Source organism: Alligator mississippiensis, chromosome 5 (assembly GCF_030867095.1).
Source record: "Alligator mississippiensis isolate rAllMis1 chromosome 5, rAllMis1, whole genome shotgun sequence".
Taxonomy (NCBI): domain Eukaryota; kingdom Metazoa; phylum Chordata; order Crocodylia; family Alligatoridae; genus Alligator; species Alligator mississippiensis.
In genome coordinates, this window is record NC_081828.1 from 147,769,133 (window position 1) to 147,796,561 (window position 27,429).

Genomic DNA, 27,429 nt, shown 5'->3' on the forward strand with positions numbered 1-27,429 from the left:
CAATGTTAGCAATGTAGGTGTGACTCACAAGGTAAACCCCGAAATTTAATGTAGGAATACATAGTGTTAAAAACATATTCTGACCTATTGTGGCCTTTGTGAGCTCTTTGCAACAGAAAAATTTTCTATTAGTCAGAAAAATTGTTCTGTAGTCAAAAAATTAGTGGAAACTAAGACCTGGCATTTCTGGAGGGCTACCTTGAGTCTAAAAGGGTTGAGAACCACTGGGCTAAGCAAATCCATTGAAGTATTGGAACCAATGTTTATAAAGATAAATTAACTTCAGCTCTAGTGCAGTGGGCATGTACACTGAAACCAAACCTAAACACTTAATACAACACTTAGATTGGGCTTTATTGGTGTAGGGGAGAGAATATTTTCTCGTACACAGCTTGCCCCCAAATAAAATGCGTATCTTTTTTTTTTTTAAAGGCAAAATGAAGAAAAAATATCATTCCTTCAAACAGTTGGTACTATACAATAGTATAGTACTATATAGTATAGTACAAGTATAGTTCTATAGTACTATATTTTGTAGCATATAACTCATCCCCTGTAATAGGGTATCCTAACCCCTGTTACTGAATGCACGGTGAAGGCTCCAATGAGGTGGACTTCAGAGCTGTTAGCTGGCTTGCAGAGGCAGGCCACGGGTACAGGCTGCAGAGAAACAGGCTCCAGATTACTACAGCTTTTAATTAGTAAAGAGGGACTAACTCCTGTGTCCCATTAAGGAAGGGGAGCTGGTGACTGGAAGGGGCAGAGCCAGTCTGAGGATATTAGATTGAAGGGTTCTAGAGAGAGCCCGCTACAATCCTTTGTGTTTTGTATAGGCCCCAGCCCAATAGATATGTCCTGAAAATACCTTTCAGATCCCACTCACAGATGGAACAGCTAGGGCAGGGGTTTTCAACCTTTTTTAAGAAGTGTCCCCCTTGTCTCAAAGTTTCAGTTCATTTTTATTTTTTTTTTCCTTGGGTTTTTTTTTGCGGGGGGGGGGGGGGCAGATCAAGGTTCCCCCCAGTGAGGGAGGGAGAAGAAGTGGGGCTGGGGCAGGCACTACACACCCGAGGCAGGGCACGGGATGGAACTGCAAGTGGCTCATCTAGGGGATGCGGCTCCCACCACTGTGCACACCACTGGAGGGGGTATGTGCCCGCAGGTCTGCACATGGGGTGAGGGTGGGCTGCTGCTGCTGGGGGGGTGGGGGGGAGATTGAGGCCCCCACAGTGGGGAAGGGAGTGGAGCTGGGGCAGGGGCTGCCCAGCTGTGGAGGAGCATAGGACTGAGCCACATAGGGGTGGCGGGGGGGTGGGGGGGATAAGTCTGTGATGAAGCAGAGTGGCAAAGAAGAGCCTTGCTGCACTGTACTTGTAAAAAAAATACTAGACTGGGACAATAAACAAAGGGAAACAACCTGGCTCAGCCAAGGGTGGACCAGAAGATAAAGCAGAACCTTGCCTCTCGTTAGAGGCATATACCTTAAGGGAGAGCTGAAGACCAGATGAGCAGCCAAAAACTAGAGACGGTGCTCTCACAGTAAAAGACTGTTCGAATAGACCAACCTGGGAGGGTAAAAGCAGGACACCTAGGTGCTGCTTCAAGCATGCTCTTATGGGTTAGGGGACAGACATTACACACAAACCAGTTTAAGTCATCAGAAACTGTTTTAAACCTATAACAGAACATAAATTCAGTGCACATAAACCAGTTTCAAAATGGCTGAAACTGGTTTAAGATAAACCTGGTTGAATGTAGTATCAGACTTAACTGATTTGGGTCAAACCATTTTATGCAACTTCCATCCCAGACCCCTTCCTGGTTTAAGTTAAATCAGAGTCCCCCAGCATCCCAGATGCTTTGCAGCCCTGGGCTGGCTGGGCTGGACTGGCTTTCTGCTCCAGAGAACAGGGCTGGTCCCACCTCTCTGCTCCCTAGCTGGCACAGCAGGGTCTGCCTGGCTTCCCCCTGTCCCACACCCCTCACTGCTCCCCTCCCTCCCTCTCTCCCATTTCACACAGCACAGACCCCAGCCCTACAGACCCTAGACGTATTGTATGCTAACTAATGTTGAGAGGCATCTGTGTGTGTGTCTCCAGTTTCACTGGGACAGGCAGATAGGACAGTGTCCATTTAGGGCTTTTTGGAGCTAATCAACGGGGCAGCTGGTAATGTCCCTCCGTTCCTCCCTTGGAAAAAGCTGTTTCAGAATAGCTTGAACTAATGAGGGAGGTTTTTGTTTTCTTGATGGGCTGCTAAATTCTGTGTTATCAGCTCTCTGCTGCCTCCTTCGCCTGTCAGGTTTGCTGCACACAGTATGAAGAAGCAGGGAGAGGGAGATTGAAAAGCTCAGTATCATCAACAGATGCATGCACTGCACGCCCCGCTCCCCCTTTGCCTAAGAGTGCTAGTCTGGGGCTGGGGTCTGGCAACTCTCCCGACCCTTGAGCAATGAGTGGGGAGAAGCCTGGGACTGCGCTGGCAGGGTGAGGGTTTAAACCCCTCCCTAATCAGAGCATCCTGCTGGGGCCTGGCCATGCCCCCCACTCAGCTCAGTACTGTAGAAGGGAGGGAAGGGCTGCTCTAGTGCCCCCTGCTTCATTTCCTCAGTTCCAAGGGAATGTCTTTTCAGTTGCAAACTGGTTCAACCTAGGCAGATTAGACTAATTTGCAAAGATTGAATCAATTCAGGCTCAGGCTTTTTGAATGTCGATCCCTGGCCAAATAGTCATAAAAAAAAATTATAATAAAATTGTAGAATTGCACAGAAATTGACCATCCAACCTCCAGCACAGCCGAGACTTATGTAGACATCGTTGGGTCTTGACATATTCTGATGTACAGTCTTTGATCTAAATGGTTGTTTCAGTATCTTCAGGCTCTGTTTCTGCAACATAATTAAGCATCAATTTTAAGCATATGCATAGTTCTACTGATTTTAATGGGACTTTTCACAAAGTTCTGAATTAGAATTTGAGAGAAGAATCTTTTGCAACAGCTTTGTCCTGACTTTTGACTTACATTTTTTAACATCAATATCATCTTTTCTTTTGTATATCTTGCTTATGCTAGATATTGGTACTTCCTTTATTATGCATTACTTCCTATCAATGAACTCAGAAAGGCAGCTAGACATTTCTGTTTTGTTTTTTCATATATATCTATAGCCACTGCATGTATTGAATAGATTTTGGTATAATTGTTCTGGTAAAAAGGGAGAAGAAACCCTATTGTGTTATAATGTCTATGGGGAAAAACCCTTATGCATATTAATGCAATGATAAGGGATGTATACATAGTAGGATAAATGTCAGTAAATGCAAATTTGTGACTAAACATAGAATCTAAAGTTTATCTCAAAGTACATATTAATTATAATTGGATCTTATGTTAAATATAATTACTTTTAGATAATACAATATAATCTATCTTGTAGATGAGGGACTTGAGCTTTCTAATTTGTTAGAAAATATATTATAGGTAAAATCTCTTGACTTAAATGGAAAAAGAACTGGGCCTTCTATTTCAGGACTCACTTTCTCCTAGGAGTTATCTTTTTGTGCAAACCCTGTATAAACAAGTATCTTCTTGTTACTATGGGCATTGGGTTTATGGACATGGATGTATCTTTTGTTTGAGCAGAAGTAACGAAGAAGGTAAGGTGTGGGTTTAGTTAGAAATGGGACATTTTGATGTTTAGGAATAATTTTTATATTGTATAACATTGTCAGGCTTTCATTTTGCAAGTCAAAGCCAGGGGTAGTTTAGAACAGTCAATTTTTATCCAAACCCTCCAGAGAGAGTTATTTAATTATTGAATAATTGGATAATTATTCTGACCAGAATCTCCAGATGAAGGCACTCCTGAACTTTGGTTAAATATAACTGTAGAATTACATGTCCGGATCCAAAATGAAATTCAAGTTCTGAATCCAAAAGCCAGAGAAATATAATTTCTGGGGTTTAAAACTTGTAAAGAGATCAAGGGAAATGGGTACCTTGCCCATTATAATGTTCTCATTTAGAGAAGATGATTTTAATAAATGTTTTCCATAATAAACAAAGCCCTTTCCTCCTCTTCTGTCCTCTCTCCATTTAAGGATTTCCTGAATTCCCCTTGCTTTTTTTTTTTTTTTTTTTTAGGAGACTGACATTTATATTCCAGCTAAACCATTTGCATTTAAGGGGGAGAAAAGATATTTATATATCATATGCTTGAGCTAAAACCTATCTAAGTCAATAGAAAGATTCTCACTTACTTTCATGGTCTTTTGTTCAGGCTTTTATCTTGCTATTATTAACACTTCCTTAATGCTTATAAAGTAATCTTAAATCTTGATGGAGGATCTGGTATAATTTCTCTCTAGACCTTTGTTAGAATTTCCACTGTTAGCAGTTGTATCATGAAAATCAAGGGAAGGAAAACTGAAGAGGGTGACATATTTTGTTTGAGCTACTGCTATAACTTTTGAAAAATATACTCGCTAATAACTTATACATAGTTAATATGTACCTGGGAGCCAATGCAGATATTTTACTTTGTGTTTAATAACAGTATTATTAATTTGATATATGAAAGATAGAAAGCTAGCCTCCCCTCCCCACCTCCCCCGACTGAGATCAACTGTCAGGGACTCCCCGATTGGGAGCATGTGGGGAGTGACCAGGACATAGTCCAGGAGTGGCAGGTATGTACAAACAGTGGGACACACGTGGCTGGGCTGAGCCTGGACGAGCTTCCCGGGCTCCAACCCTCCCCGGCCTGGCCTGGCCCAGCCCGGCCCCCCAGGGCCCCACTTGCCCCTGCCCCACTCCCTTCCTCACCGTGGGGGCCTCTATCTGCTCCCCCATCCCCACAGACTGACCTGCTGGGCAGTAGATCCTGAATTACCCTTTACTTCAAAAAGTGATCTTCACCTTAAAAAGGTTGGAGACCACTGAGAGAGATTTTATTTAAATGCTTATAGAGGGGTTATGTCATCCAATCAAGTTTGGAATGATACCAATTAAGCTGGTATAAGTTAGACTGCTGCAGGTGTTGCTTGTCAGCAGCTTATCCTAAGGTAGTCATTTACTGAAGACAAGCAAGCTGTTATCTAGTGTCTTTCCGCCTATTGGTAAGACCCTATAATAGTGCCTAATACATGCTGCTATCCTAAAATAATTGTTTTGTCTCTTCTCTCCAGATTCCAATATAATTGCATTGGGGTACTATGCCAGTGTAAGTTATACAGGTATAAATGTATTGTCTGTCTCAGGCCTTTTGTCTCCTAGGCTAGTACCCTGGCCACTGGATAGTTGTTCTTTCATGTTAGCTTTCTGATATTCTTAGTCATACTGAACAATGTTTTACTCACCAAATAGATTTCTGTGGATCTTCTTGCTGAATGGGCATTAGTGGAAGAATCAGTGGGCCAAATATCTGTATCAACTTGGAACATTAACAGACAAAACCATTAAAAATACCTAATTAACATGGTTGGAGCCAGGAACTTACACTTGTGAACATGTCACCTAGACTCATAGGCTAGGAACAGACAGTCAAAAAGCCTAAGCCTGAATTGATTCAATCTTTGCAGGTTAGTCTAACCTGGCTAGGCTGGACCAGTTTGCATATGCACGGACAGTCCCTCTGGACTGAGAAAATGCAGGCACAGGCTGGAAGGCAGGAGACGCTACAGCAGCCCTCCCTTCCCTTCAACAGTGCTGAGTTGAGGGGGGCATGGCCAGGCCACAGCAGGATGCTCTGATTAGAGAGGGGTCCCCCCCTCGCTGTGAGGGAGCCAGGAGGGAATTGATAATGCAGAACTTAGCACCCCATCAAGAAAACAAAAGCCTCTCTCATTAGTTCAAGCTCTTCTTAAACAACTTTTTCCAAAGGAAGGAGTGCAGAGACATTACCAGCGGACCTGTCGATTAGCTCCAAGAAGCCCTAAGCAGCCACTGTTCTGTCTGCCTTTGTTCTGTCTTACACAGACACCTCTCAATATTAGCTAGCATGCCACGTGCTGGCTACAGTCCATACTGTGGGAGAGGGGAGGGGAGGAATCCCTGCTTGAGCAGGGAGTGGCAGGGGAAATTCAGGCAGAGGGGCAGCGCCAGCCCTGCTCTGGAGCAGAGAGCCCAGCCCAGGGCTGCAAAGCATCTGGGATGTTGGGGAACTCTGATTTAAGTTAAACCAGGAAGCAGCCTGGGACAGACATTTCATAAACCAGTTTGACCCAAATTAGAGAAGTCTGATACTATATTCAACCAGGTTTATGTCAAACCAGTTTCAGCCATTTTCAAACTGATTTTTGTACACTGAACATCTGCTCTGTTACAGGTTTAAATCAGTTTCTGATCACTTAAACCGTATTACTGATGTTTCATTTAAATCACAGAAAAATGTGGATTTGGGGTTACTTTTTTTAACTGAAAATTGGGGATTTTTTTTTAAATCAGAGAAAAATGGAATCCCTGCTTTCACCCAACACTTACAAAGTTATACATATTGAACATCCTTGTTTTACCAATACATCATATCACAGAAACAACTACATATAAAAATAGACAATATATTAAACCCTTAAAAATGTGTATCAACTTCCCACAAAGAACAAACCCTTACAGAAATCTTTTTCTTCATACGGAACCCCATGAAAAACTCTTAGTAACTACCTGGAACTCTCTGCCCCTCCCGTCAGTCCTTTCAGTCCTTCAGTCTGTCCTTGTTGGTTTAATAAAACAAGTGCATCCAGCTCTTTTTTCTCTGCCTCTTCCTTTCCTATCTCTTTCTGGTCCTGATCAATGTAGTATTTCAGTTCATGTAACCCAAGCTTCAGGCCCTCTTTTTCAGTGAAAGACAACCCCTTAACCACCCAGAGATTTCTTACTTTTCCATAAACTATTTTTAACACATGCTAATAGATTCCTTAATAACATTTCCTCTGGTCCCTTTATTATGAGTCTGTATAGTACTTTCTCCTGTGCTAATAACAGGTCTATTTTGGTGACACTCAAAGTAGTGGGCCCTTTCCCACACCCCCTTTGCATATGTACACTCCCAAAACACATTCCACTGTTTTGTCTTTCTTCCGCCTCTCCCTTGACCATCTTGAGCTCATCAAGCCCTACTCCTCTCACCAGCAACGTATTTCTTACAACCATCCATGGTAGGTCAGTATGTTTGCCTTTTAGCTGTTTACCTGTCCTCTGCTCCCCACACCTTCTTCACTTGTCCTTCTGTGAAGTTTCTCACTGGTGCCATCTTGTCTCTCTCCCTTACCACTTTAGTCAATTTCTTATGTTTCTTCAGGACCTCCAACCCTACCTTCCCTATTTTATACCTCTGCATGAATCCTTCCATCCTGATATAATGAATCAGTTGCCATGCCCACAGACTCTTCAAAGAGGTCTGATATATTCCCCATTTCTTCAAAATTGCAGCTGCATGAAATTGGGCGATACACACTGCTTTCCCCCTCTCCCTCTGTTACCGCCTTACATGTTGCACTTAAATATTTTGCATAGACGAGCAATCCCAAGTCTGGCACCCCCACACCATCTCTCTTGCTTTGTACAGTTCAGTTCTAGCCAACTTTTTTCTTTTTGGCATTCCAGAAGAACACACACACATATTTTGCTGCCACATAGGTGAAAATACAATTCCCGTATATTGAATATTTGGCAGTAGCACAGCCAGCCTTAAACACTGCCACCTTTGTAGCAAAGAACGGTGTCCTATCGGACCATAACCGAAGTAAGTATTTGCCATAGCTTTGCCATCACCTTTTCCCATGCTGTATTACCTTTTTCCTCAGCATCCATCAGGATGCCTAGCACTCTTATCTCTTTCTCTCTTATTTGAAGGCCCAACTTCTTCAAGTCCCTCCAGTTCCCCAGTCCCATTATAGTGCTTTTCAATGCATTTAATTTAATCCCCATTACTCTGATGTATGCTTTAGCACCCTTTTTATTGAAAGTCTATCTCTAACTACTATGTTTATATCATCCATGTATATTATGCATTTGACCTCTCCCCCTCATGGCATCTTTACTCTGCTTATGACCTAGTCTTCTCTTATTCTTTGTGCTAAAGGTTCCATGCTGCACACAAGTAGTAATGGCAACAGGGGGCACCCTTGCCTCACCCCTTTGTGGATTTTAAATGCCCTGCTTAGATGTCCGTTAATTTGATCTTGACTCTCCACTTCTCTATACAATAAACTTATCCAAGATATAAATTACTCTGGGAACCCCATTTTTCTTAGCACTACAAATATGTAATAATGATCCACTCTGTCATATGCATTTTCTAAATCTAGGTTTGTAATAAATGTATTTGTTTTCCTCTCTTGGATGTAGGACAGTGTACCTCTGATCACTGTGATTGCTTTGGAGATGGTTCTAACTGATACCATGAATACTTGGTCTTCATGTATTATCTTCTGAAAAATTTTCCTCATACTCAAAGCCAGCATCTTGGCCATTAAGTTAGAGTCCATATTAAGGAGCATAATCAATCTCTAGTTTTTCAAGAGTCCCTTTTCCCCTGTCTTGAAGAGTAAGATCACAGCACCTCTTGTAAAATCTTTCCCTGCCTCTCCTTTTTCCACTATTTCCTCAAAAACTTCCACCATTATTTCCCTCCCTACCCATGCCCAAAACTTCTCATAAAATTCCACAGGCAGTCCATCTGTTCTTAGTGATTTTCCTCTTTTAAAGGTTTTAAAACACTCCTCCACTTCCTTTAAGCTTATCTTTTCATTCATCTTCTTTGTTTCCTCCTACTCTACTTTCTCTTCAGTCTCTTCCAAGAAATACTTCTTCCTTTTTGTTTCCTTCTTCTGGCATAGCTTCTCGTAAAATCTTTGTCACCTCCAACACCTCCTCCTGCTTTTCCACCCAGGCACCATCTTCTTCCCCCATCGCTTTAAACTCTCCTTTTGCTGCCTTCACTCTGGCCAAAAAAATATTGGGACCGCTTATCATTTTCCCACGCAGAATGCTGGTTAGAACATTTTCTCTCACCTTTTAAACCAGATTTTTAACTCTTGCCTTGTTTCTTCTAGCTCTTCTCATACCTGTCTTCCTTCTGCAGCTTCCTTTAGCAGCTCCTGTATATTTCTTTGCAGCTCTCCTAGCTCTTTTGTTCTTTTCCCCATGCATCTTCGGCTTTCCTTTCTGAAGAATTCTCCTTTATCATCATCCACGATTCTCTGGTACTCCGGAAATATTTCTTCAGTATCTGCTGCCCCTCATACTTTCTTGTGTACTTTTGACATATCTCTTTATCTTGTAACAGCCACATATTTAGCTTCCACAGTCCCTTCCCTCTCATGTGGCTCTGACCAACACTCATTTCCACCTTTAGCATCTGGTGATCTCTAAAAGCCACATGTGTGGTTTCTTTCTTTCTTATTCCTATTTCTTTTGATGCAAACGCAAAATCAATTCTTGATTGTTTCTTTCCACTGGGGGTCTGTTCTAGTGAAAACTTTTTCCCCTGCCCACACATCTCTTAGCAACTTTTCTTTTATTATATTTCTTAATAGTCTGGATGAGCTGTCTAAAGCTCCATTTCCTCCTTCCCCTGTTCTGTCGCCCACTTCGCTTATACAATTGAAATCTCCCGCTATTATGAATGGTCTCCCTCCAACCACGTAAACCGCTAAATTTGTAAGCAGCATATTCCTTCCCTCCCTCTCTGGTGGTGCATATGCATTGAAAATGTTTAGTTCTGTTTCCCTGACTGATAGTATCATTTGTTGCAATCTGCCACTGATGACTTCTACCTGCTTTGCTCTCAGCTCCTGGATCTTGAATAATATTGCTACCCCTGCCATTTTGTTCTCATTTGTCTCTGACCCCACGGTGGTTCCCATCTCCACCTTCCTTCAAAGTGTTTATAATCCTTCTCCCCCAATATACCACATACTTGTAGGCAGATTATGTCCGCCCTTGGTTCAACACTGATTCAATCTGTTCTCTTCTTTTCCTTGTTAAGATGCTCCTAATGTTAAATGAAACTGCTGCAGCGTCATTAGCCTGAAGAAGGGTTTTTGAACCCAAAAGCTTGCTTAATAACTATTCTCCAACCATTTGGGTTGGTCTAATAAAAGATATCAAATTCACCCAAGGAAACTTGTCTGACTATTTTTCAATGCCATTTATGCTTGTTTTAAAATGGGTGTGCCTCTTTAAGGTTCATCTATACTTGCTTTGACCCTGAGTGCACCTGTTCTTTTAAGGTACATCTGTGCCACTGTTTGGGGTGATTGACTCCTCCCCCTCCCTCACTCGCATTCCTGTAACCTTTGCAAGCTGCTGGATCGCTTTTGCATTTAGGAAGACTTGTACATTCCCACCTCCCCACCATTCCCCACCTTTTGGGCTCCACTCTGGGCTGGAGACCAGAGGCATTAGTGGCAGGAAACTGCTCTCCAGCTCTTCCTCTTATTCACCTCCCTCATTATCAGGTTTCTTCTTCCTGGTCTTCAACCCCTGCATTTTTTTTTTCTGGCCTGTCTTTCTGGTTCTTTCTCTTGCTCCATTTCCACTTCTGTTGTCTGTAGGGTGTCTTCTTTCTTCCCCACCCCCACCTCTATGTCTGAACTGTTTGCTGTTCCTGCCTTTCCTTCCATTCCATTTCCTATTTCCTCCTGCCGTTGCCTCAATCACAGAAATTTTGCCTCCCTCCTTCTCTGTTTGACCCTCCTGCGGAGTTTTTTTCTATCATTTCTGCCTCAATGTCCAACCCCTACTCACCTTCTCTCCTCCTCCAGGTTTTGCTGTTCCTCCGGGGGTCAGACTGTATTTGCAAAGGCTTTGGGCCACCTATGATACAAGTGTTCTTCTCCCTTACAAACAGTGTATTTGAGGGACTCCTGGCACTCAGTTGCTCTGTCCCATCCTTTCACATCTATAGCACATCATAAGGGGACAGTGTGTGGACAGGTGCCCTGCCTTTCTGCATTTGCTTCAATGTTTTGGTTGCCTGTGGTACATTATAAAACCCTAATGTGTCCCAGTCTGGATCACTGACAAGAGATACAGCATCCTAACTGGGCTCTACTCATCTGTTGTTACACTACTTGTGCCCTCCAAGACCCCATCCAGATACCATATTTGTCCCGTACTTTCTCTATCAACATAACCCTTTGGATGTACTTTTCCATCTATCTTTTGCCTCTAGTAGATCCAAGTACATTTGGACTATAATCACTTTTTCTTTTGACTTTTCCCCTGCTTTGAACTTTTATCCCTCTTAATTCCTCCCTCCCACATTTTTCTGCATATTTCTTCCAAAAGTTCTCATACCCTTCTTCATCCTAATAAGTCAGTTCCCAAGTCTTTTGGTCCAAGAAAGAAATCAGGCTGGTGAGATGCTCCACTTTCACTTCCAAAATCTCAAACAGTAACTTTTCCAGGAAATCATCTCTGTTCAACGTCAATCCCATCTGCCTCCTATTGCCAATTAAAGTTGCCTTTAGCCATATCCTCTGCTGCTCTCTAGCTTCTCTCAGTGCCTTTTCCATGTTTTCCTGCCATGTCACTCCTGGTGGGACAGCCTGCTGTTATGCTCCTGCTTCTCACCCAATATACCTTCTCCTGCTGCTTCTGCTCTCATCTGCTTCCGTCTTCCTTCTGGTGTCATGACTACTGCTGTTGTCTATCCTTCCTCTACTCTCCATCTGTCCCTTCATTTGCACTTGTCAACTCTTTTTCCATCTCATGCTTACTTATCACCACTGCCATTGTTTTGAGCTTTGAATCTCTTTCCTCCACTCCTTACAGCCCCACACTCTGTTCATCTCTTTCTCTACCTTTAATGCATTGAATCAGGCTTTGAATGCTAATGGAAGGCTACCTCAAGGATTTTTTTTTTCTAAGAAAATGTTTGGTGTCCCAAGTCAAATCAGCCAAATCAATTCCAAATCCATGAGTCATTCAAGAACCAAATGCAGCCCTACTACAGGCAAACATCCTCCACCCCCACTTGGGGCTTCAGATGCTTCCAAATCCTTTGGTGGGCATCCTATGTGCAGGGCCAAGCCCAGTGACTTGGGATTCAGATGCCCCCGAGTTGTCAGTTGCCCCCAAGATGTCACCTTAGTGGTCATTTTTGAGTTTTATTGAAAAATGTATTTCCATATAGATAGATATGAAAGGACTACAGTCTTGAACTGGATAATAGCTCACTGCATACTCCCAGTGAGGACATGGAGATACAGAGAAGGGAGAGGGATTAGCCCCAACTGCCCCAGGGAAGGCTGCCATGATGAAAGCAAGACCATCGACCACCTCCTATGGCACTGCCCCTACACCAAGAGTGTGGAAAAAGGTAAGCTGGCTCTGCTAAGAGGTGACAGAGATCAGGCTGATGACAAGGGAGGCGGCATTATACAGGCACTAAACAGCAGGGGTCCCTGATAACCCATTTCAACCAGTTTGTGTCCTGTGTCAGGAGTGCCCTGTGGCAATGCAGGAACCTTCTGATGTACAGACACACGGAGCTCAAGGAAATAGACTGTTAAAATGTTTCTGAGCAGACTTCAATCCTACTACCATAAAGCAGTGGGAGAGGATGGAGAAGATGCAGCCAACTCCACCTAGAAAAGGGACTTGGCACAGGCTCTTCAAAGACCCCCCTGGGAGGGAAAGAGGACAGGGAGAACGAAAAGTACAATGACGCAACTAGACCCGGAGACAGCAGGGAAGACAGCAACAGGATCAGCACCAGTGGAAGTGACAGCAACATCGACAGCAACAAGAACAGTGAATGAACTGAGAATGTAAACCTGAAATTGCAGCTTGATCTAAGGGACTGTGATTGGGTTAGGAAAGGTCAGAAGGTGGGTGCATGGGGGTGCAGGGGAGCATGTGTGTTTTTTGTAACGGGTGTGCAGTTTCTTAATGTGGTTAAAGATGTGTGATGGAAAGTTTTATGCTATATGATATCTATATATAGTTACCTTTTCCCACATTCTCTTGGCATAGGGGCAGCACCATAGGAGGTGGTTGATGGTCTTGCTTTCAACTTGACAGCTTTCCCTGGGGCAGTTGGGGCTAGTCCCTCACTCCTCTCTGAATCTCCACATCCTCACTGGGAGTACACAGTGAGCTATTAGCCAGTTCAAGTCTCTGTGGTCCTTTCATAGGTCCTTGTGGAACATCCAGTCCCAGATGGCTTGGCAGTTGTCTTTGGGGAGCAGCTCCATGTTCGATAGCTTGTCTCTGTCTCTGCCTGCATTCTGTATCTTTCTGTGGTTGGTCATAGTCACCAGACTTTCCTTCTGTAGCCTGTACTCACTCCAGAACTCATTCAGCACACTGTAGAACCAAGGGTATTCCATGGTACATGGTCTCCCTTTGGCTGTTGTGTACACCCCCAATGGTCTCAGGGGGTGACCTGCAAAATACTTGGCAAGATGGGCTGTTTTGGTTGCTTGCAGCTCTGGCTCATGTACTGTGCCTGCAGGAACAGGTGGATGTCTGGCATCCCACTCCCTTGGTCCATTTCTTTTTGTATAGGTTTTTCCTTGCTACCTTCTCCATTCTGGATCCCCAGAAAAAAATACACATGGCTCTCTGGATTCTGTGGATGATATGCTTTGGAGGAGGGAAGACCAGTGAGGCATACAGAAGCACTGGTAGCAACACCGCCTTCATGAGCGCCATGTGCCCCGCCATGGAGGGGTGGCACACATGCCACAGACTCAACCTCTGCTTCACCTTGGCCGCCTCCTTCTCCCAGGCCCTTCTTCCACTCAACTCTGGGTCAAACTCCACCCTGAGGATCTGGACCCCCGCTCATGGGGGCCCGAGACCCACAGGGGCTCCAGGTCCCCAAGCTCACCCATGGCCAGGCAGGTGCTTTGCTCACATTGAGCTTGGCCCCCACTGTGGTTATGGTGTACAAAGATACATCCAGGATGTATGCTAGTACCCATTAAGTACAATTGCCCTCACCACCAACTCTTTTTCAAGTAGTGATGAGGTGGGACATTGCTCTCTCTGTCATAGGAAGTGATTCTTCTGCCCTGTTCAGGACTGTTGAGGCTTCACTGGAGTACTCTGTCTAGTTTTGGTCACAGCACTTCAAAGAAAACATGACAAATTGAAGAGAATCCAGAAAAGAGGAACAAAAGTTATTGGAGGTCTAGGAAACGTGTGACCCTCTTTCTACTGTACCTGTGTCACAACCTCTCTGTAGTGCTTATTTGCATACCAGCATTGATATGCAAGGTTGGATTATAGGGGCTGTGTCCCTTATCTGCATATCCTCCATTGGTATAAACGTAGAAGAGAGTGAAAAACTTTTGTGTTTGTTTTGACTGTGATAACATGTTTTAACTGCTTTTATTTTGAATGTAAGAGGCTGGGGAAGTCAGGTTTGTATGCACTAACCCTGCCTTCTAAAATTGTAAAGTTCAAACAAGGAGTGATGCTGTAAAAGGAAGTTGAGTAACTGTAGCTGAGTGGTCAGTGCTCACCTTTGTGGAATCTCAGGAAAAGAAGGAGAGACTCCAGATAGGGAGGAGGAGGAGGAGGATTACAATTACAATACTTACCTGGCACAGGAAATACTGTGACCACTAAGGCGGTTTTCCTAGAAACGGGGAATAACCACTGTTCTGGCACAGGATAGTACCTGCGGAGGTAATGTATAGTTAACCTCCCACTTTCATTTCCAGTGGGAAGATCTTGCATTTACTCCCACTTTTTGGAAATACGAGACTCTTCCCTAGCTTGCTTCTGTGGCCATGCAGGTGAGAGCATGTGAAACTCGGGGGCATCCAAACCCCAAGCCTCCGGGCTTGGGCTTACATGTAGGATGCCTGCCAAATGATTTGGAAGCATCTGAAGCTGCAGGTGGGGGTGGAGGATGTTTGCCGGTAGTGGGGCCACATATGGCTCTTGAGTGATTCACAGATTTGGAACTAATTTGGCTGTTTTAGCTTGGAACACAAAAAAATTTCCATTAAAAAAAATGAATACAATGATGAGTGGAAGGACTGGGGAAACAGACAGGAGAGTTGGGAGGAGGGTGAAAGGAGAGGACATGGTTGGGGGGTACTGAGCTGGTCCTTTGCGTGATTGTGATGGGTAAAAGTGATGGTGATGGACATGTGGGCATCTAGGAGCATGGGTACACAGCTTCACAGTGTGGTTATTGTAAGGCAATGAAAGCGGTGTAACTGTAAAGGTGTTTTGGACTGCCAAGTGAACCATATCAGTCACAAGACAGGTTGGTGGAGGTACTGGGTGGGTGTGGGGGGGTGTGTACGTGTAGAAATAAATATTTTTTGGGGAAAAAAGGGAGTACATACTGACCTCTTGGGCTAAGATCAAGTGTAGTTATACAATAAGACCTGTCCTTTTCAGTCCAGGCAGGCGAAAACCTGTGAGTCTCCCTAAATGTGAGACTCTTGAGTGCACAATATTGTTGCAATGGGGGACTGCTTTTGTGCTGACCTCCCCCCAATTTATTTTCCCTGCTTCAACAGTGAGGAGGAGACAAATTCAAGGCAAACCTACACTAGTTAGATTCTGTACCTGGAAGATTATAACAAATTTATACATTTTACATATACCAAATCTAATTATTGGGGGTTCATCTTATAGTCAGGGTCATCTTCGATTTGAGTAAATATGGTATTATGAATATTTTATGGTGCCAAAAGGTGTTCTATAATTACAACAAAAGTAGCATAAGTAATAAGTGACAGAACCAGAACTTAGGAGTCCTCAAGATCACAAATTCTTCCCATTGGCTAAAATTTCCCACCTAATGGAACTATCTATCTATCTAGGTATAAGTTCTTCTAAGTTCTTTTAAAGGGGGTGTGTGTGTGTGTGTGTGTGTGTGTGTGTGTGTGTGTGTGTGTGTTTAAAGACATTAAGTGGTCCTTTCTTTTTTATGGTTTTAGCTGTCTGGTTTTCATAGTAAATATGTTTCAGACACTCACATGGGACCAAATCAGAAATATCCATAAAGTGTTTTTTCCAGGAAAACTTCACCATTGGCTTTTGCAATCTCCTCATAGATTCATAGATTCCTACAGTTGGAAGGGACCTCAGTGTGCCATCTAGTCCAACCCCCTGGCAGGCAGGAAAAGAAACACCAACCCTGGGGCCATGTGATCCCAGCTAGGTGCCTGTCCAGTCTCTTTTTGAAGACCCCCAAGGATGGGACGAGCACCACCTCCCTTGGGAACGCGTTCCAGATTCTGGCAACCCTGACTGTGAAGAACTTTTTCCTAATGTCCAGCCTGAACCTTCTCTCTAGTAGTTTATGGCCATTGTTCCTTCTTGTTCTAGGGGGTGCCCTGGTGAACAGATCATCGCCTACATCATGTTGCTCTCCCCTTATGAATTTGTACACCGCCGCAAGGTCCCCTCTCAGCCTTCTCATGGAGAGATTTCATAGATTTCATAGATATTAGGGCTGGAAGGGACCTTGGAAGATCATCGAGTCCAGCCCCCTGCCCAAAGGGCAGGAAGTCAGCTAGGGTCATAGGATCCCAGCAAGATAAGCATCCAGTTTGCTCTTGAAGGTGTTCAATGAAGGCGCTTGAACCACCTCCGGTGGCAGGCTGTTCCAGACCTTGGGGGCTCGGACAGTAAAGAAATTCTTCCTTATGTCCAGCCTGAAACAGTCTTGAAGTAGTTTGTGACCATTCGACCTCGTCATCCCTTGGGGCACTCTGGTGAACAAACGTTCCCCCAGATACTGGTGGTCACCCCTGATAAACTTGTAGGTGGCCATCAGATCACCCCTGAGCCTGCGCTTTTCCAGGCTAAAGAGCCCCAGGGCTCTTAGCCTGTCATCATAGGGTCTGCTTCCCTGACCTCTGATCATGCGTGTGGCTCTTCTCTGGACTCTCTCAAGCTTCTCCACATCCTTTTTGAATTGTGGAGCCCAAAACTGGACGCAGTACTCCAGCTGCGGCCTCACTAAGGCTGAGTACAAGGGGAGAATGACGTCCCGGGATTTGCTTGAGAAGCATCTATGGATGCAAGCCAGCGTTTTGGTCGCTTTACTAGCCGCAGCATCGCATTGCAGGCTCATGTTCATCTTGTGGTCAATGATGACCCCCAAGTCTCTTTCTTCCTTAGTGCTAGCCAACATAGCACTGCCAAGCCTATAAGGATGCTGCGGGTTTTTCTTCCCAAGGTGGAGAACCTTGCATTTATTGGCGTTGAACACCATCAGATTCTTGTCCGCCCACTTGCTGAGCCTGTCCAGGTCAGCCTGGATCACCCGCCTGTCTTCTGGTGTGGATGCTTTGCCCCAAAGTTTGGTGTCATCGGCGAACTTGGCCAGTCCGCTTCTGACTCCAGTGTCCACATCATTAATGAAGATGTTGAACAGTATGGGTCCAAGGACAGAGCCTTGGGGGACCCCACTGGTCACAGGACACCACGATGAGTGACTTCCATCAATTACTACCCTCTGGGTCCAACCCCGAAGCCAATTTTCCAGCCAGTGGATCCTGGAGGACCCAAGGCGACAATTGGCCAGTTTCTCCAAGAGGCGATCATGGGACACCAGATCGAAGGCTTTTTTGAAGTCAAGATATATGACATCAATCTCTTCTCCCTTGTCCAGGTGATAGGTCACCTGGTCGTAGAAGGAAATGAGATTGGTCAAGCAAGACCTACCCGCAACAAACCCGTGCTGGCTATCCCTTAAGATGTTGACATTGGCCAGTCCATTAAGGATGGCCTCTTTAATAAACTTTTCTAAGATCTTCCCTGGGATAGAAGTCAGGCTGATGGGCCTATAGTTAGCCGGATCCACTTTCCTCCCTTTCTTGAAGATAGGCACCACATTGGCCTTCTTCCAGTCTTCGGGCACTACACCAGAGTGCCAAGAGTTTTCAAAGATCTGTGCTAGAGGCTGGGCTATGATGCTCACCAGCTCCTTGAGTACCCTGGGGTGAAGATTGTCAGGGCCGGCTGACTTGAAGGTATCCAGCTTCTCAAGATGTTCCTTCACAAAGTCAGCATTAATGGAGGGCAGGGGATCACCCTCACCCGGACTTCCCGGCCCTGTAGCGGGCATGGGCGTCCCATGGGGCTGATGAAAGACTGATGCAAAGTACCTATTTAATAGGTTGGCTTTTTCCTGGGTGTCAGTTGCCCCATCTGGTTCAGCAGGGGTCCAATGTTGCCCCTGCTTTTCCTCCGGCTCCCCACATATCTGAAAAAGGACTTTTTATTGTCCTTGATGCTCAAAGCTAGCTGGAGTTCAGTTGCAGCCTTGGCTTTCCTGGTCTGCTCCTTACAGGACCGGACCAGTGCGGAATAATCCTCCTTGTAGGTGACTCCCATCCTCCATCCTTTGTAGGCCTGAGAGGCTGAAGAGGTTAAGGTCCCTTAGCCTTTCCTCGTTGGACCTTCCCTGCAGGCCTCTAATCAGATGCACGACAAGGTGCGATTGGCTCTGCCAACTTGCTTCATCACACTGACGACTCATGTTCAGTGACTCCAAGATCTTTTTCTGCCTCGGTGGAGCTGAGAAGGTCGCCACCCAGCCTGTAGGTATGATGGCAATTCTTCCTCCCTAGATGCAGCACCTTGCACTTCCCCTTATTGAATTGCATCCTGTTGCTCTCTGCCCACTTCCCCAGCCTGTCTAGGTCACCCTGGATATCTGGTTCCTCCTCTCCAAGGTGTTAGCTGCACCCCATAATTTTGTGTTGTCCACGAATTTGGACAGGGTGCTTCCCACCCCCTCATCCAGATCACTGATGAAGATGTTGAACAGCACCAGACCCAGAACTGAGCCCTGAGGAATTCCACTGCCCACATCTTTCCAGGTTGACACTGACCCATCCACTACCACCCTCTTGAGTGCTACCCTTAAGCCAATTTGCTACCCAGACTACTGTGTAATCATCCAAGGCAAATCCCCTGTTTATTTATAAGGATGGTATGGGATACCTTGTCAAAGGCCTTCTTGAAGTCCAGATAGATAACATCCACCTCGACTCCTGCATCTAAACAATCGGCGGCCTTGTCATAAAAGGAAACTAGGTTAGGTCAGGCAGGACCTGCCTGCTAAAAAACCGATGTTGGTTACCCCTCCACATCACATTAGCTAGCAGGCTCCCACAGATGTGTTCCTTGATCATTTTTTCTAAGATTTTCCCAGGGATAGAGGTAAGGCTGACTGGTCTATAGTTCCCCAGGTCCTCCTTCCTCCCCTTCTTAAAGCTTGGGACGACATTAGCTCTCTTCCAATCCTCTGGAACCTGACCCGAACACCATGAGCGCTCATATATTCTTGCCGGTGGATCAGCTGTGACCCTCGCTAATTCCTTCATTACCCATGAGTGGAGTCCCTCCAGTCCTGGTGGTTTGAATATGTCCAGTCCCTCCAAGTGTCTTTTTACCGTGTCGGTAATGACAGTTGGTCGTCTGATGTACCCTTTGTTGGTGTCTGTGATGTATGTTGAGGGTTTGTCTAGATTCCCATTTAAGAAGACAGAGGCAAAAAACTCATTGAAGAGCTCTTCCTTGTCCCTGCTATCCGTCACTAAGCCCCCCTGCCCGTCCTGTATGGATCCTATGCTACCCCACACCCTCTTTTTGCTCCCAACGTACCAAAGAAGGACTTTTTATTGTCCTTAATCCCTGACACTAGCCTGAGTTCTAGAGTTGCCTTGGCCTTCCTGACTGACTCCCTGCAGGTGTGGGCCAAAGAAGTATACTCCTCTTTGCTAGCTACCCCCTGCTTCCACTTCCTGTATGCCTCTTTTTTTGCCCTGAAGGTATCCTGGATGCCCCTGGTTAGCCAAAGAGGCTTCCTGGCCCCCTTGCCCCCTTTCCTCTGCCATGGGATTGACTGACTCTGAGCCCAAAAAATGGTTTCCTTGAGGAATGTCCACCCATCCTGGACCCTCAATGCGTCCAAGTTCTTAGCTCCTAGCACCCTGCTAACCGATCCCCTGAGTCTATTAAAGTCAGCTTTTTTAAAGTTTAGCACCCATGCCCTGCGGGTATAATGCCTGCCCTTTGTTGGATAGTGAATTTAATCATTTAGTGATCTCTGTCCCCTAAGTTGCCTTGAATCCGCAGGTCCTCCACCAGGTCATCCCCTGTAGCCAACACCAAGTTGAGCAAGGCGTTGCCCCTAGTGGGACACCTTACCTTCTGTGTTAGGTGGAGGTCCTGAATACAGGTTAAGAACCTGTGAGAGCAGTTAGATCTAGTTGACTGCTCCTCCTAGAGTATGTCTGGGTAGTTAAGGTCCTCCATGACTACCATATCTCTAGACCCCACAGCCTCTTCGAGCTGCTTGGAAAATTCCTTATCTAGCTCATCGTCCTGGTGTAGTAGACCCCCACCACCAGATCCATTTCACCCCAAGCCCCTTGGATCCTAACCCAGAGAATCTCTGCTTGACTACCCTCTGACCCTAATTTGATTAGGGAAGATGTGTACTGCTCTTTGACATAGAGAGCAACTCCCCCACCTTTTTTCCCTACTCTATCTATCCTATACAACCTATAGCCCTCTATTCCCACCACCCAGTCATAAGAAGAGTCCCATCAGGTTTCAGTTAGTCCCACTAGGTCAAAGTTGTTGCTTGCTAGCAAGAGCTCTAGATCCTCCTGCTTATTTCCCATGCTTCTGGCATTTATGTATATACACTTAATTCCCCTGGTGGCTGTCCTTGGTCCCCCCCCTTAAACTGGTGTCTAATCGGATCTTTGCTACATAGCTAGACTGATCTTGTGGGTGTCTCTTGGTTCGGTGTTCCCTGGCTTCCTCCATACTCATCCTCCCCTTCCCTCAATGAACCTAGTTTAAAGCCTGCAGGATGAGATCAACCAACCTGAAAGAGAACACACTTACCTTTGGGGGAGAGGTGAAACCCTTCCGACCCGAGCATGTCTCTTGTTCTGAAGTATGGGTCGTGGTCCAAAAAGCTGAAGCCCGCCTCGAGACACCATTTCCGAAGCTGCAAATTTACATCCCTGATGCAGGTCTCATGGCGTCGTCCATGTCTCCTCACTGGGAGAATAGATGAGAAGACCACTTGTGCCCCTGTCTCCTTCAGCTTTGTAGTCCTTCATCAGGCGATCTGGGCTGCTCCTAGCTGCATCATTAGTGCCCACATGGATTAGACCATGGGTCAGTAATCAGTCGGCCGGATAAGGGCCAGGATCATCTCCATCACATCCCAAATCCGAGCTCTGGGCAGACAGGAGACCTCACGCATCGTGGGATCCTGGCAATAGATGGGATCCTCTGTTCCTCTCAGGATGGAGTCATCTATGACGAGTACCCAGCATCTCTTCTTCTGGGTCAACTGGCCTCATCTCTGTCTTGGCAAAAAGTAATAATTTCACTTGTGATTTGCCTTATAAATATTAAATTGGTTCCTTGATGTGTTTGTGAAAGACAACAAAAATAGTCTGTTACATTGACTACCCTGTAAAACTGGCTTATTGTTGTATCAAAGCAGTTTGTTCCTACTGTGTTCCCATACCACAAATCCCTTTAAGCTAACAAGCTTTAAAATAGAATTAAAGTAATCATTGTAAAACCCAAGGACAAGTAATATACCCAAATATAGTGAATCAGTTAACAATAACTATGTCAAGAGATGAAAAACTAGTCCTCAAAATAAAGGTAGACCTTGCCTTAAAATATTATTATGCCCATTGTACAAATGGCAAAACTGAAATTTCATAAAGAAGCACAAGACATCTGGGGCAGAACTAAGCATAGAACTGACATCTCCTGAGTCCCAGTCCCTACTTACTCATTTTTTCAGTGGCCTAGTTTTCTTTCTTTCCAATTTGCAGAACATGTTCTTTCAACATGGGATAATCTGGACAAGATTGAATGCAAACTATAACCTTACACTTATTAAACTAGCTAAATCTAGAGTAGCACTGGTAGATGAATTTTTCCACTTGGTTTGTGGGAAGGATGTCTGTAGTCATATTTTGGATGAGTCTCACATACAAGAATCCTGTTCATGGCATACTGTTATCTCATTTCCAAGGCACCTGGAAAGAACTGAAATGTTTCTGATCCTTTCCTTTGTCATGCTACCAGATAAAGATACTGGGTAATTGTCCATCTTTTTCCAGAGTGCTAGTATTCCCTTTTAAATATCTACATGTTGCAGTTGAGGAAAATTGAGCGCCCTGGTCTTTAATGTCAGCACTTATAGATTGTTCCCACTTCCACATCACCTTTTCCTCTATTCTGGCTCTCTGAGGCCATGGTCAACAGGTGCCTAAATCTGAATGCTGGTTAGATAGAGATAATTTCAGTTGGAAGAATAAAACACTGTAAAAGTAGCAACTTTTGTGACATTAAATAGTATCTAGGAACTGAGTTTGCTCAGCATTGTTAAAATAACCCACAGGGTCTTGTTGGACTACTCATTAATTCCAGTTATTCAGGCTACCCTGTTTGATAACTTGGCCATGTTAATCATACGTGTCTTCCAGGGTTGATTGATTTGGCACATTTTACATAGGAATAAACTCTACATCAAAGAGCTTTGAATTAATTGAAAATATAATACTAGTAATTGAAAGCAGTAGTTCCAGAGTAGGTCATGTTCAAAGTCTCATTCCTAGCTTTTCAGTCTGTGTCAGATATATGGAAGAAGCAAGGAAGCAGCCAGGATGTGATTGGCCACTCAGGTAAGGTAAGGGATATCATGAATCTTCTCACTCGAGCTCTCCTCACTTCCTTCCTCTGTTTACATGGCGAGCATCATCTTCTTCTCTGGCTCTTACTTCTATCATCTGTGTCACCTGCAGTATGCCCTCTTTTTCAGTGTGCACACCTACAGATAGATCATCTCTTGCCAAGTCTTGCCACTATTACATAAATTATATTTCAATAATATGGCATTATAGCAGGAGGCTTGCTGCTTCTGCTACTTTAACAGAAGGAAGGCTGCCTAACAAGCAGCCTGCAGGTGTGCCAGGGGGCAATTAGGAGTCACATGGCCTACAGGGGCTAAGTTATTGGGAGATAAGCCTAGAGCTGGAGCTGGAGCTGGGCAGGCAGTCTAGCCCTGAGATGTGTGGAGAGAAGAGCTCCTGGGCAGCAGGACTGTAGCAGGGCTCCTGGGTAACATCTGAGCTGAGGTAAGCAATTCTAGTGGTTTGTGAAAGGGATTAAGTGGAAGTAAGAAGGCACCAGCTGGCCCAGGGAGAGAGGGGTCAGACGGCCCAGAGACAGCAGAAGGCTGGAGGGTGCGGGGAATTGGTAGGGTCAGGCTGCCTGTGGGTCTCACTGGTCTAGGGTTGGAGCTAGGGCTTAGGAAGGGCCAAAGGGTAAGAAGGGCCACAGCCAGAGACTGGTGGAGTTAGAGAGCCCATTTGTCTCAACTGGCCTAGGAGCAGGGCCAGGGTCTAAGGAGAAGGACCGAAGGCCAGGAGAGCCACAGCTGGCGATTGAGGGTGCCAGAGTGCCCTTAGCCCAAAGAACAGCTGGTATAAGGACAAACAGAGCCAGAAGTCTGTAGCCCATAGCGGTTGTTATGATTTGATCGGCATGTGTTCCATCTGTGAGGCATAGACAAGAGTATTGGGGATGACAGAGCCCATGTAATTAGCCCTTAAGGCAATGACTAGGGTCACCTGCACTCATGAGGAAGAGATCTGACTTGGGAAGCCCTGGGTCAGCCTTTCTATTCTGAAAGTATCATTTCATCAAGGTGCGGCAGGAAAGGAGAAGGGGAAATCATCTGAAGACAGACAGGTTGACAAGGGTTGAGGGGGCTCCAGGGCCATCATGGCCACCCCTGGAGTTGAACCAGACATTTTCATCCAGACTGCCAGAACTTGTCAAACTTCCATCATCTTGCACTACATTGATCTTCATCTCCTTCTTGGCCTTTGTGCCCGCCATATTGCCTCTCTTGAATTCATTCAAAACATTGCCATTAAAATCATCTTTGTGGCTTGTCACTCTGATTATATCTATCTTCCTTCACTAGCTCCCTCAAACCCTCAGTCTTCAGTTTAATCATTTAGCCCATCCCAACAGACCATCTATTTGCTGAGATGTTAATGCCTGCCACATAGAAGAGTCAGCCTCTTCTATAGGCTGGCTCTTCTATAGGCAAAATACGGCCCATGGGCTAGATCCGGCCTGTCAGGTGACTCCACCTGGCTTGCGGCTGCCCACATAGTGCTCAGCATGGGGCCATGCCCTGCCCACTCACACCAGGGCAGCCTGCACCAAGCACCTTCCAGTGCCCACCTCCTTGGACTCCGGCCAGCATGCAGCTTTTGGCAGAGCTGTTCCTGGTGCGGCTGCAGCTGGGTGCTGTTTTCTGCCCCCTTCCTCCACCTGCAGCTTCTGTTTCTAATCTTGCCCCTGCTGCACCAAAACACTCTAGGTGAGCAGTTTCAGTGGGGCAGCTCCTAACCCAGCACATGGGGTTCTGACTTCAATTCCCAGCTGCCTTCTGGTGGAAGGTGGCTGGGATCTGGACCCAGAGCCCTGCACGCCCACCTGGAGTGATGCAGCGTGGCATGGCAAGAGTGGGAGGAGGACCTGCCACTGGAAGCAGGGGTTTCAGAGAAGCACCTGGCTAGCTGCAGCTGCAGCAGGAACAGCCTGCTGGAAGCTGCTCCTGCCCCTGTCAGGCTGTTCCACACAGGCAGGCAAGTGGCTTCAGTCAGGTGGCTCCTGCCCCAGCACCAGGGCTCCAGCTTCAACTCCTAGCTGCCTCCTGGGAGCTGGAGTTAGAGCCCCACACTGGGGGCAGAAGCCCAGCTGAAGCGGTGAGCAGTGCAGCGCAGGGAGCCACCACTGGAGGTGGGGGATGCAGAGCAGCACCCAGCTGAGCCACAGGCACTGGTGGGAGTGTGATGCAGGATGAGTATACAGGGCTTGTCCCCATGAAGAGCGCTGTGAGAGCAGCATGAACTACACTACCCAGGCGAGCTCTGCTGCACATGTCACCTGTCCCCCGCACCCCCCCGCCCTTCACCCACAGCAAGCTTCTGGGATCTAGCACCCAGGTAGCCCCCACCTCCACAGACACATGCACATGCCTCCACGAACACACCCCAGAGAGCAGGGACATGTGATCCCAGCTTCTCCCATCCCTCCCACTCCTGACCACTGCTCCCCACCTGTTCGTAGCCCCATAGGGAGTCTTGGTGAGTTGTTGCGGGGCTGAGGCAGGAGCTGACCTGACCCATGACAGCTCATCAAAACTCCCCCTGTGGCCCTCAAACCTAAATAATTGCCTGCGCCTACTGTATAGTCTACTTGCCCCCTTCTCAGGCACATTTGTTCTTTTTTCCCTGGCTCCTCATCAGAGTTTATAATGCCACCACAGTAATCTCTTTTAAATCCCTCTTCATCTTCTGCTGTGATTTCTACAAATCATTCTCATCCAGCATTGAGAAACAAGTAGTGAGCTGAAACTTCTGCCTTTATTTTATACTCTGTTTGTTCTGTTGTTCCTCATCTCAACCCTGCTTCCACACCCACACATTTGTCTCATCCACCCTGTCTGAGACCTAGATTGTAAATTGTCTAGGGTGTGGCCTATGATCTCTGTTACGTGTTTGCACAAGGCACAAGAGAGCAAATCCCTGATCCTTAGATGGTTGCTACTGTATAGAAAAATACTGTTAATTAATGTATACTTGGGAAAGTACCCTAATAAAAGAGGCAAAGTAATTGAGGGGACCTCTTCTTTGGAATTGGAGGAAAGGGAAATGAGGAGGGGAAAAATGGGAGCTGCTATAAGGCAGGTGAGGTAGGAGGAGAGCCACTGAAAGGTCCCTATTGATTTTGATAGGCATTATATCAGGCCTTATATGGCTTGTCCAAAGTCAGACAGGATGATTGCATCAGAGCCAGGAATGTAACCTAAATTCTTAGAATCTTATTCTGATGCTTAATGATAGGCATTTGTTTGGGGGGGTTTTGCTCCCTGTGCGTGTGTTCTCTCTCCTTCCCCTCCCTGTTTCATTTTATATTCCTTGTGTTCTCCATGAATTATTCTGTTTCCATGTTTTCTACTATTTTCCTTTGTATCATTCTGTAGTCTTTCCTCCTCTTCACCCACAACCCTACGGTTTGTATACACAGGCAATAGTAAAACAAATGTCGTGATCACACAATGTACTAACGGATACTAAAGAAAAGACACAGGGAAAAATAACATAAACTACTTAAACATCCTGCTTAATGCAGCATAGATTTCTTTCTGTTGGTCGAAAGGTATGAACGTGGCAGTAGAAGTCTGGCAGCCACTAGTGCAGTGATGTGCCACCAGTATCTGAGCCCATGAACCACATGTTTTTCTTGCAATTAATACTGCTTTCACTGATGGCAGGAGTACATAAATTATGTAACTAGAATAAGTGTTTTAATGTGATTTTTCCTAACTTGATAAAGAGACTGTCTCCTAGAAATAAAGCTGTTTAATGGAGTCAGCAGTCAGATGCTCTCTGTAGCCATTTATGGTTTCATTTACTTTTTTGTAGAAGGGGGAGGGTGTGGGAAATGTCTAAAATTTTAATCAGTCTTGGAATGTAGAAGCCAGGTCTGTATGTGAAACCCACCAACCTAGGTCTGTTGGCATTCAGGCTCATGAACCTTATTGATGAGTTTCCTTAACACATAGGGCATTTTTAAACAAGCAAGTGCCGCAGCACTGGGCACTTTGAAAAGCACCCAGCACTTCAACGCTTGCCATTGTGTAAGTGGCAAAATGCATGTCAGTACTGAGAAAATGACGGTGGTGCACTTTTGAACTACAAAACCTCGGAGGTGCTTTAGTTCAAAAGCACACCACTGCCATTTTCTGCACATTGACACACATTTCACCGCTTATACAACTGCACACAGCACAGTTTGTCTTAGCTCACGTGCAGAGCAGATTCGATTAATCAATTAATCAAGTCTTCTCCCAAGCAGCGGATCTCTAATGCATCACTGGGAAAAAAGTATGTGTATAAATGCCCATAGGATTTACCTGATCTGCCTCTGTGACACACCCAAGGAATGCAGTCTGTACATTCATGCCCATTTAGAGCACAGCATATCCCAGAAATGAGGCATGGGTACATGCATGCATTTGTAGTACCTCATCTACAATCATGTGGCTTATTTTAAGCTGTGTGATTGTAGATTGCGTCTGACTTGTGCATGCATTCACTTATGCCAGAAGCCATGCCAGGAACCCAGTCTAAGTCAGTCAGTGGACACATATACATGCCCTGCAAAGTGCTCTAAAAATGACTAGAGCATTCCAAACATAACCCAAAATGAAACAGGAACTTCTTTATAGCACTTCTTATTATATATGTGTTGAAATGTAGCAAAACAGGGATCCCTGGGGCAGGAGAGGAGGAATCCTTACATGCTTCTCTGTCTCCAGTCTCCTGGTTCTAGTGGGGCAGGGCAGAGGGATGGCACAGGGCCTCCAGC

General features: G+C 45.4%; 1 protein-coding gene across 1 annotated transcript in view; it reads left to right on the forward strand.

The window, feature by feature from the left end:
• THRB (thyroid hormone receptor beta) overlaps nt 1-27,429 on the forward strand; it is a gene marked incomplete at its 5' end in the record, with an annotated part of 203,396 nt that overhangs the window by 85,750 nt on the left and 90,217 nt on the right.